The sequence below is a fragment of the Pocillopora verrucosa genome, chromosome 1, assembly GCF_036669915.1.
Source record: "Pocillopora verrucosa isolate sample1 chromosome 1, ASM3666991v2, whole genome shotgun sequence".
Lineage (NCBI taxonomy): Eukaryota > Metazoa > Cnidaria > Anthozoa > Scleractinia > Pocilloporidae > Pocillopora > Pocillopora verrucosa.
In genome coordinates this window covers 25625237-25635143 of record NC_089312.1, presented here as the reverse complement: position 1 = coordinate 25635143, position 9907 = coordinate 25625237, and the positions used below count along the sequence as shown (strand labels likewise).

At 41.4% G+C, this 9907-nt stretch overlaps 1 long non-coding RNA gene and 1 pseudogene across 1 annotated transcript; both read right to left on the bottom strand.

Moving 5' to 3' along the window:
• Positions 1 to 418: 418 nt before the first annotated feature.
• On the bottom strand, positions 419 to 1882 carry LOC136277500 (uncharacterized). Its single transcript, XR_010715921.1, has 3 exons — positions 1742 to 1882; positions 1534 to 1572; positions 419 to 588 (listed from the first exon to the last, which is right to left on the bottom strand). It is a non-coding gene; the product is annotated as an uncharacterized lncRNA (long non-coding RNA).
• A 4982-nt stretch (positions 1883 to 6864) lies between these two features.
• Positions 6865 to 8320, bottom strand: LOC136278978 (uncharacterized; annotated as a pseudogene).
• Between the last annotated feature and the right edge of the window lie 1587 nt (positions 8321 to 9907).

The following is a 9907-nucleotide window of genomic DNA, read 5'->3' as shown; positions in this document are numbered from 1 at the left end:
TGCTGTTGTTGCTGTAATATCAACAGTGTTTGGCTTTGTTGATCTTTCCTTAACTGTAGCTCTTCCTCTCTCAGAGAATGTTCTAACTTTGCTTTTTCTCTGAGAAATTCTACTGCATCACTGCCACTTCTCCTTTTTTTCTTTTTGGCTCCTTCCTCTCCATCCTCTCCACCTCTTTTGCTGGTTTTTCCAAACCATTCCATAGCCTTAATCCATATTTCTTCTGCTGCCTTTTTATCAGCTTCAGCTTTCTTCTTTCCTTCTTTATCACTGTCAATAGCAGTATCTTCTTTTCCAATAAGATCTTCAATGATCTCATCAAGTTCTCCAACCTCAGCATCTATTCCAGTTGCTTGGATTTCTTCTGACATCCTTCTTTTCTACTTTGTGCGTAACAGTGTCCAATGATCGTGACATGACCGTTTTGCAACTTTAAACTTTGGGTAATCCATTGCATTTAAATTACCAGCAATAGAATCCCATAATTGACCCCTTTCTGGAGTGCCCTTTTTGTACTGAAAAAGATCACTGATTGTCATTTCACCCAGAAGAGCCTTGTCATGCTGCTTTGTCCATTCCATCACTGTTCTAGGTAACATTAAGACAAAAAAAGATTGTTTTGTTTATTTGTGATTGATAGCTGCACATGCAACAGAGAACAGAAACAGGCTAATTTAAAATTCTGGTGCAATTGTCTGGTTGTCCATGAAACATACAAATTTTACCTTACAACAATTATTATAAAAGTTCTAACACTAGACATGAAAAGCTATTTTTCAGTTGAACGAGGACAAGAATAAACCCATAGCAACCATTTATGGCTAGATCATTTGCATATTTTTGTGTCGTAAGAATTAAAATTCAGCATTCCTGCATGCGTAATTAGCAATGAATTTTAGAAACTACAGCATCTCAGAATTTCGTTAGATTGAAAAATCTTTCAAACTTCTGAATGGAGAAAGTTCCAACAGATGCAGTAATATCGAATTCTTAATTCTTAATTTGACACAAATTCGCTGTTTATTACGCATGCATGAATACTGAATTTCGAAATCTGAATAACGAAAGCTAGAAAGTTTATACAAATAATCGATCCATTCATGGAGTCTTGGGCTGGTTCGACCGTAAAAAAAAAACATTTGTCATAAAAAGACAATTAAATATCCAGCTGTGTACTTTGGAAAGCTCCCTCAAATCATAAATGTCCGTTTCAGTTTATTGGAGGCACTGATTTCTCAAGAAAATATAACTCGCTTTCCAAAGGTTTTTAAAAATGAACTTTTCACTGAATTGCATTAAAATAACATTCTCGTGAAATTAGCAAGACCAAGCAGTTGTAACATGTTTACATATTTATACTTATAGCTAAACCTTTCAGTATTAGTAGAGAAGTGAACTATCGCAATTCGCTGTAAACTACTGTTTTCCCGCTGAAAATAAATAGAAATGGTCAAAGAAATGAGTTCAAAGTACACCCTGGCTGAATATTTTTGTACAAATCTACAGACAGATTCAATTGTTATTCTCACTTACGATTTTGTGCTTGTTGAGTTGGCCATTATATGCGTTTAGCTAGAAAGAAGAGTAACTCACAAGTAAGGACGAATTTAAGGCAAAAAAGAACGGTTAAATCGAGCTAAAAAGTCACCTGTATATTAACAATGAAATCAAAAGTAAGATTTCGAAAAATAGCATTTGTTAGAGGTCACAAAAATGACCAAAACAGAAAACTAACACTCACGTTTTCACCACAACGGCAAACACCCGCTCTTCACGTCGTCGACGTCCCTGCGACGGCTGGGAAGTTGGCTAAATCATGCGCAGTAATGCACGGGTCATGACTTAACTTCCGGTCTAAGTCGCCGTCGCCCCGAAAACGTCCATTGCTAAAGAAGTAACCTTAAATCCGTAACCTGTTACGAGAAACTAGAAAAAAAAGATCAGAACCGGCCAAAAACATAGCAAGATTAGCCAACGAATCGCTTTCACTGCAACAAGACGACAACGTTACTTGTGAAATTGTCAAATTCTTGTTGATAAGAAATGAGTCTCGAACGTATCTGACCAACTTTAATTGCAGAGCTAGTGTAAGGCAATGTCAACAAGCCTTTTCCGATCTCCCAAAAGTTGATCCTTTAAAAGGGTCTCAATGGGGTAAACCGATAACCGTAAAATAGCCAAAGAACTTCGCCGTTAGGCGTAAAAATTAATAAATTTGAACCGACAGTCGTAAAAAAAGTTAATTGTTCAAAAAATTTCAGATGAGAGTAATGGAATGATTTTAACTAGTTACCAGTAAAATGGCCACAATTTTAACCGTTTGCTGGTAAAAGCCATCACTGACCTCATTGATACACTCCTTTAAGACGAACGCACGGGATTCTTCTATGGATTAGCGACTGACTAATGCTTATGCGATAAGCAAAGTTAAGCCTAAAAGGGAGATCGAGCAATGCAAGAAGCTTGTGATCTCTATATGGACCTCATTAGAATTTTATCGTGGGAGTGTGGCGTTCAATTCGTTATCCTGATCCAGATCCTTTTTAAGATTAATAAATCAATTTTCCAACCCACTTTAAGACTCGTTTAAGAGGGAAACCTTCAGTCTCTGGACTTGAACTCACCCTGGCAAGCAGTTTATATGTGCGAGATAAAAAAGGAATTTTCTGCTGCTGTGGATGCATGCAAACCGCTTAAGAGCCATTTTCCGAGAAAATCGAAAATTGCAAGACACTCCTAAAAAAATTGAATTTTTTTCTTTTGCCAAAACATTCCTTTTAGTGACCTAATTCACGAAAAAATAGTTTGGGGTTCAAGCGATTCATTGTACGGGAGAAATAACAAATAGTTTGAAAAATCGTTTTATTGCTGTCTTTTCGCGCTTAAAAACAACAGAATCCGACTGCAACTTCGAGAAAACGGTGAACGCATAAGAAACAATCCCTTACATCGAAACTTCAGCCGAGTATTATTTCGTTCTTAATCTTTAAAATCCTAAAAGAAAATTTGAAGAAAGAAGTTTTTAACATTTACAATCGACAAGTTTAAAAAGGTCGTATTTGTGTCTCTTGAAATGTTAGAAAATGAAAGCGAACTTTAACCGTTGTAAAAGCCCTCTGGTATATTCCGCTTCCTAGTAAAACCCATATAGAATAAAGCCTTGGCTATTGAAGTAAATTACAGGAACGTTTTAGCTCTGGAAACTGGACACATGCATATGCTGACCGGCTGTGAAAGACATTCATCACAGTTTTTGATTCAGAGTGGTATAATATTTCCCAAAATATTTCAAACACAAATGTTTCCTTAATAAGTTCGTTATTCCCGAATTTCCCACCTTGCAATAATCCCTACAGCAAAAAAAGAAAAAAAAAAGCATAAAAGTCAACTTTATAGCTTGCTTTAGTTTTGTTTTGGATTTTTTTTATGATTTTTCCTCCGAAACCAGGAAACCCTAGCCAGGTAACTAGAAATTCTCAGTTTCATTTAGAGCTTGTCCACAACACAACTTCAATTTTTGCGTGTGCTTATCGCATCCTTAAAACCTTCCAGACCTCTTCAAAATTGTTGAAAAGCCTATTGAGGCTAATAATAATCTTTGAGTTAACTATGACCAATTCACGCTGCGAGCGCGAGAAAAAGAGAACCACTCCGCAGGGCTGAATACGCGACGTGGGGTGTTATAAAATTCCACATTCTCGCGCGTAACGCTTTCTCTAGAGACCTCTAGAAGTGTTGTTTAGCGAAGATAAACAAAGTTATCTTTGGTTAACTCAAAGAACTTGCAGAAATACCTCCAGCCTGCATAAAATGCGCTTTATGAGCCAAGCGAGGCGAAAGTGGCATTTTGCACGGAGCGCGAGAAGCGACGATGGGAGGAGAAAAATAAAGCTTTATTTTTCTCCATCCCTCGTCTCGCGCTTCGCACTCGTTTCGTGCTTCGAGCAAATGCCGCGTTCGCCTCGCTTGGCTCATAAAGCGGCTGTTATGCAGGCTAAAATACCCCTTCACATTTATAAGATAAGGTGTCATTGATTTGTCAGAGCGGGAAGAGACATTTATAACGTGCAAATAGTCACGAGCTGAAAGGTAACTGACTGATTTGTAACAAGGACTCACCCTGACAAACAAGAAATGATCTTACTTTCCGAAAAGGAACGCTCTTTTAAACATAAACAAACTTCAAAAATAAGTAAAGGAAGCAAAACAATGAACAAAATAGATTTTTTCTTGACTTAGTTATTCCGGCGAGAACAAATGGTGAATGATCCACTCCTGGAAGCAAGCCTCTGAGGAGAAGTGAGAACACCGTTTAGGCAAAACTCTACAATTTGTGTACTTTACTAGCCTGTTCACAGACTCTCTTCATTTTTAGATATCGTCGAGTACACGTATAAAAAAAAAGCGCGTTCCGCCCTCTCTCACGAGCAATCGCTTATCTTGTGCGCGCACCAAATTCCCAAAACAGAAAAACGTCTGTGAGCAGGGTAGTACTTTCTGTTTCTACATATTTTTCCCACGGAGCTGGCAAGTGCAATTAATGACGGCTTTTTTCAGCAGGTCAACGTAGAGCGCTTTGCGGCGAACAGGCTTGGGAGGTACTTCTATTTCTAGTTGCTGACAAATGTTTTGAAGCATTCCAAGTTTAAGTCACTCCAGAGATCCTCCCTTGGCCATGGCACAGATATCTTACTGATCGTAAGTGATGGGGTGCTGTAGCGTGATGGATAAGATTGTTTCTCTTGCCATGGTAAAGTTTTCCTCTTCTACTACAGCTTGGATTTCAGCATCGTCGGATGTTTGTCGTCGCACCTTCGCTGCAAGACGTGAGAAATATGAAGTGCACTGCTGCGGGGTAAGAAACTCGGATACTTTGAACAAACGAACACCATCAGGTCCTTGTGCACGTCTCATTTCACGTGATACGATATCACCGTCCAGTTTTCTGCCGCTGGTTTGACCAATTGTAAACTTCGCATTTAGATAATCCCTCTGGTTTTGGTTAAAGAGATATGCTTTTTTGCTCGGCTTTAGCGCCCATCCTTCTTTTACCTCTACTTCGCCGGATGTAGCCTCTCTTGTATCCCTAAAAGATGCAAACGAAATAACTTGACTGGTCGTGCCCTCCTCCAACCTGGACTTGTAGTCTAGTTTGGCAAGGTCTAACAAAGACCGTTTCTCTAAAGACTTGGTGCATTTCTCTAAAGATAGGTGTTTTTCGAGAGAAGACAGCCTTTGAAAGACCTTAACACACCCATCCTGAGGGCAGGTAAACACGGATGACGATTCATTTGTATTGTCAGTGGGATCATGAACCTGCTCCACTTCCGTCTCTTTCTTCTTCCTTGACTGAGTCGGTTTTGGGCTAAGGGGTTTAAAGTCTCCAGAAGAAAACTCAGATGAAAGCCAACCAATGCCATGCTCTGAAGTAGATAACACATAAAGAAACAAGATTTACATAAAAAGCACTGTTCACCTACTTCAATACTTCACTCTGCACAGCCTGTGAAGAGTGCCCGTTTGGTCCACTTTACTGCGCGAACAGATGAAACGTTTGCTTTTTACATCTTATGACCGGACATGTTCTTCAGAACCGCCATATTCTGCAATGTTCGTTTTAAAAATTTTGTAGAACAAATCAAGGACTATAAATTTATAAAGGGTCTAAGGGGCTTAAGTCTTTTACAAAGCAAAACCCCACGGGGTGGCAGACACCCGCTCCTCCTGCGTACCAGGATGGGAAATGGATGCCTTTCATGCGTCTGAAGGTTATAACAAACGATAAACGTACACCTTTTTACTCAAACTATAAAAAAATATTTATTTGCGGGATGAAATAATTCTAAAAAAGGAAGAATTGTGAATTTTCATTAGACTAACCTTCTGATGTTGTTTCCAATGGGATCTCTTTTCCCTTTCCCATACCATAAGCGCGCCAAGCTACGAGAATTTCGTCTTTAAACTCGTAATTGTTTAATTTGTTGATACCAATAATCTTTCTGTTGTCATCTACTACTGCTTCCTCTTCAACACTTTGCATGACAGCAACTCGAACTCCTTCTATCCCCCCATGCGAAAGAAGAGCACTCTTCAGTTGTTCGGCATTGGTCACGTCATTTCCTTCGTTTATGAAAGTCCTGACGTGATTCTTGCAGGTTGCAGCGAGCCTGTCTGCGGCACCTTTTCCACCCTGTGGGTCAGAAAAGTCAATGCGCTTGATTTCGATGCCGGTGGAGGAGGATATCACTGGGCATGAGAGTACGGTGGACGACGAATGATAACATCCTGCGTTATCTTGGCGAAAGAACGCCTTGTTAATCTCACTGTGCTCCAGCTTGATGGTATTCAGGACATCCTGCATGATTTTAACCACTGCAGCACTGCCTTGATTGCACGACTGGACTATGTGCAGAAAGCCCTGCCACTGGAGTACCCCGCTCACACGACGGTAGACGACAGAAACGTGCCAGGAGATCCCTCGCTTACCAAACCAGTCGGTTTGGGACTCTCTGTATTTTTGTGGCAGGAACTTCATGGCCCAGTCGTTAATTATCAAGACAGTGTTGTCGTCAAGTTTCTCCAGTGCATCTATTCTCGCTTGGTCTCGGTTAGCTGATCTAAGGATGTGGCATTTCCAGGACATTATGGCCAGCTGGGCTGTCTGGAATATAAATAGCGCTTCGTCTTTCGCGTCCTGAGTCGGAAAGGTCGTCTCGCCAAGGACCCGTACAATCTTTGCCAGAGTTTCCTGAAGACTTTGACAACGGTCACAAAGATCAGTGTGTTGGTGACTGCATTGTTGCTGGTAATCTGCATCACTACTGTCGCTAAGAGCAAACAACACACAATGGTCTGCTACGTTAGTTAGCTACGCTTATAGTCCCTCTTCAAATACTGCTTGCTTGTCATAAGAGCTTGCACAACTGTAGTCTCCCACTCCTTGCCGGAACCTAATCCCCCTATTTGGTGTACGAGGGCCACGAGATCATCAAATGCGCGAGCACCTTCAGCTGCAAAATAATCTAAGCCCTGCAGTGATTTTCTTACAGAGGCACTGCACTGAAAGAGTACCCGTCTCATAGTAGTTTCGCTGAATGGTTTGAAGTTGATCTCCAAACAGTACTGAGTGTACTGTTGTATCACTCGCTCGGGTATCATCATACGGATTACGTTAGGTACTTGAATAACCTCACCAGACGAAAGCTTGAGATATTTTTGCCCAAATGGAAGGTCCTGAACAAGATGCGGGCTCGTGATGAAACCAAGAAAGTGGTCAAGCTGCCTCAAGTCTACTCGTATTCGTGTGGTAGGCTGTTGTGGAACTTGAGCGCCTCGGCCAAACTGTGATCGATGAAGATTAGCCATGGAGTATCGGTATCTTGTCAACCCCGGGAATATAACGGGAAATGTCGTTGAAAGTTCCAACCCCTGCCATAATCGAAAGCACTTGTCTACGGGTATCCCAGCTGGTTGCATTCTGGTACGCTTCTGCTAGGGCCTCTAAATACAAATGCTCTGAATGTGACAACTCGCTTACACCTAGGGCCTTGTTCATAGCCGTAGAAGAGGCTAAACGTCGCCAAAGTTCACCAGCATTATCAGGGGTGACGCTCTTTAGCACAGTTGCTACTATATCTGTGGCTCTCCTTGTTTGACGTTGTCTTGTTCGCTCAGTGGAATCACTCCAAGAAAGCCATGGCTTTCCAAGCGGTTCAAGTTTGCATGCTGCCAGGAACTCACTCAGCTTTTCGCGCGGCTCATGTAAGATCACAGGTGTGGGCTCGTCACTCCGAGTGGAAGCTGTGCTTATTGTGTCTGGTGACAGAAAGGTGTCATCAGCGATTGTTAGACGTCCAAGGCTTTCTGCGAACTCTTCAACAGATTGACCGGTATCACTTTGTCCTGGAGATGAGTTTGAGCTGTTCTGTAACATACAAAAAGGACGTTTAGACATCAATGTTACTTCAATATTTCTGTTTATTTTGTCACTAGGCATTAGTTTTTTTATTATAGTTCGAAACTTAAGTTGTACATCATTTTAAAAAAAGAAAATATGAATTTACATGCATATCGCTATCATTATCAATACTCCCGCTCCAGCCAGACCGAAAAGAATTTAAAGAAACGAACAGTGACCTATTCGTCTTAAAATCATTTTCAGAGTCATTTTCAAAGTTTACAGTTATTCACAGTTACCCAGCCCTTTCGGAATTTTGGCATTTGTTATGTTGGAATAACTGTCTGTATCCAAGGTTACCGTTTACTTACTTACATTTGCTTCTGAAGTCTCTAGTTCTACGCATGGAGTAACTTCAATCATTGGTGCGGGTGTCACTTTCTATTGTTGGTTTGTCTCCGCGAAATGTTGCTTGCACATTCTGCAAAGAGCTGTAGCAAAAATAAATGTTAACCTTGTTAAAAGGCCATCGCTGATTTCTTTACTATTCTTCAAAGCCATTTTCTTCTTTGGGGGGAGGGGAACAGGAGAATAAAGGGTATTGTAACGCTTGCGCATATGTTGCTTTACGCCCTCGCTCGTTTAAAATTAAAGCGTATACACAAATGTGTTACGATAAACTTACGCGATCCAACTTGAATAAGTAATTCCTTCAGTGTTTAAAATAAATGCAGATAGAACGCTGTCAAATGCCGAGCGATCGCCTTTGACCGAGGCTGTGTTGTGAGCAGCTATTTCTAGTGGGATGGTACACTTCATCTTTTTGAGGATCTCCAGAGCATACCAAATTCTTCGCTCTGTTGGCTGGTGAGGTGGCATATTGGGTGCAATGACAAGTGGGAAGCTTCCACTGCAAATACCCCTAAACAAAGGTAAAAGGGGAAACCTAGCCATTGCATAACACCACGGAAGCACGAGCGGAGGGTGACCACTCTCCCCCCCCCGGCCGTCTGGCACAGACGGACTGGCGGTTTACGCCTTTTGTTGCGGGTGCTCCGGTGTCCACCGCCGCTAGGATGATACCAGGACCCCTCCCTTTTTGGCTCACTTCTCCTTTGCATACACTTGTAAACAAGTCTTTAAAGTATGCTGTGTATCAGTGACAGGGTAGTGGTGTGTGGGGGTGGCGGAGACCGGGAGGGGGGGGTGGGGGTGGTGAAATAAAGATCTTTGTGCTATCATAAGCGTTAATATTAGGTTTGCAAAAATATTAACGCCTGCGAAAATTAAAAGCCTGCTGCGATTTTTAAAGAGATGAAACTCGTTTGATTATCGTTCGTGCAAGCAGGATACAAAGGAGCGGTACGACCGACCCGAAATAACCGACCGGTCAAAGTGGACCAGCTTTCAAAGGTTGCTGTTCCCAAAATATTCTGGTAGGACCGAACCGAAATGGTCCATTCCATTTGATTTCTAACCCGAAACTTGCGGAATTTTGGGCTGCAATGGAAAGCAGCCCGAGAGATTTTCTTAAAATATACATGACCCATCGTGAGGTCTGTGATAAAGGAGATGATGGGAAATGTACACCACTATTAGTCGCTACGTAAGGACGGTAAGACAGTTACATAAGATTTACCTGCTCTTGCTAACAGCAGTTTCCATTCAGTGTCAAGTGCTGTATCTGCTTTTAATCCATACAGCTCGCAGTGCCTCGAAATGTCCCTTGTACAATCTTTAAAGCGAGAACTTCAACTTGGCCTGGATAATCGCTGCTTAAACCACAGGGTGTGGCGTCGTGTAATAAACCAGAAAAAACTACGTGAGTGAAACGTTTGCCGAAGCCATGACAAAAAACAAAGCTCTCCCAACAAACGAGACCAACTCCACTAACGCTGTTTCGGTATTTGTAATACTAGGACGGGAATAATTCAATAAAAATAATATCGTAGAGGCACGTGCAATAGTAAGTGGCGAAACAGTTCGTGACAATATATAAATTTTTCTTCC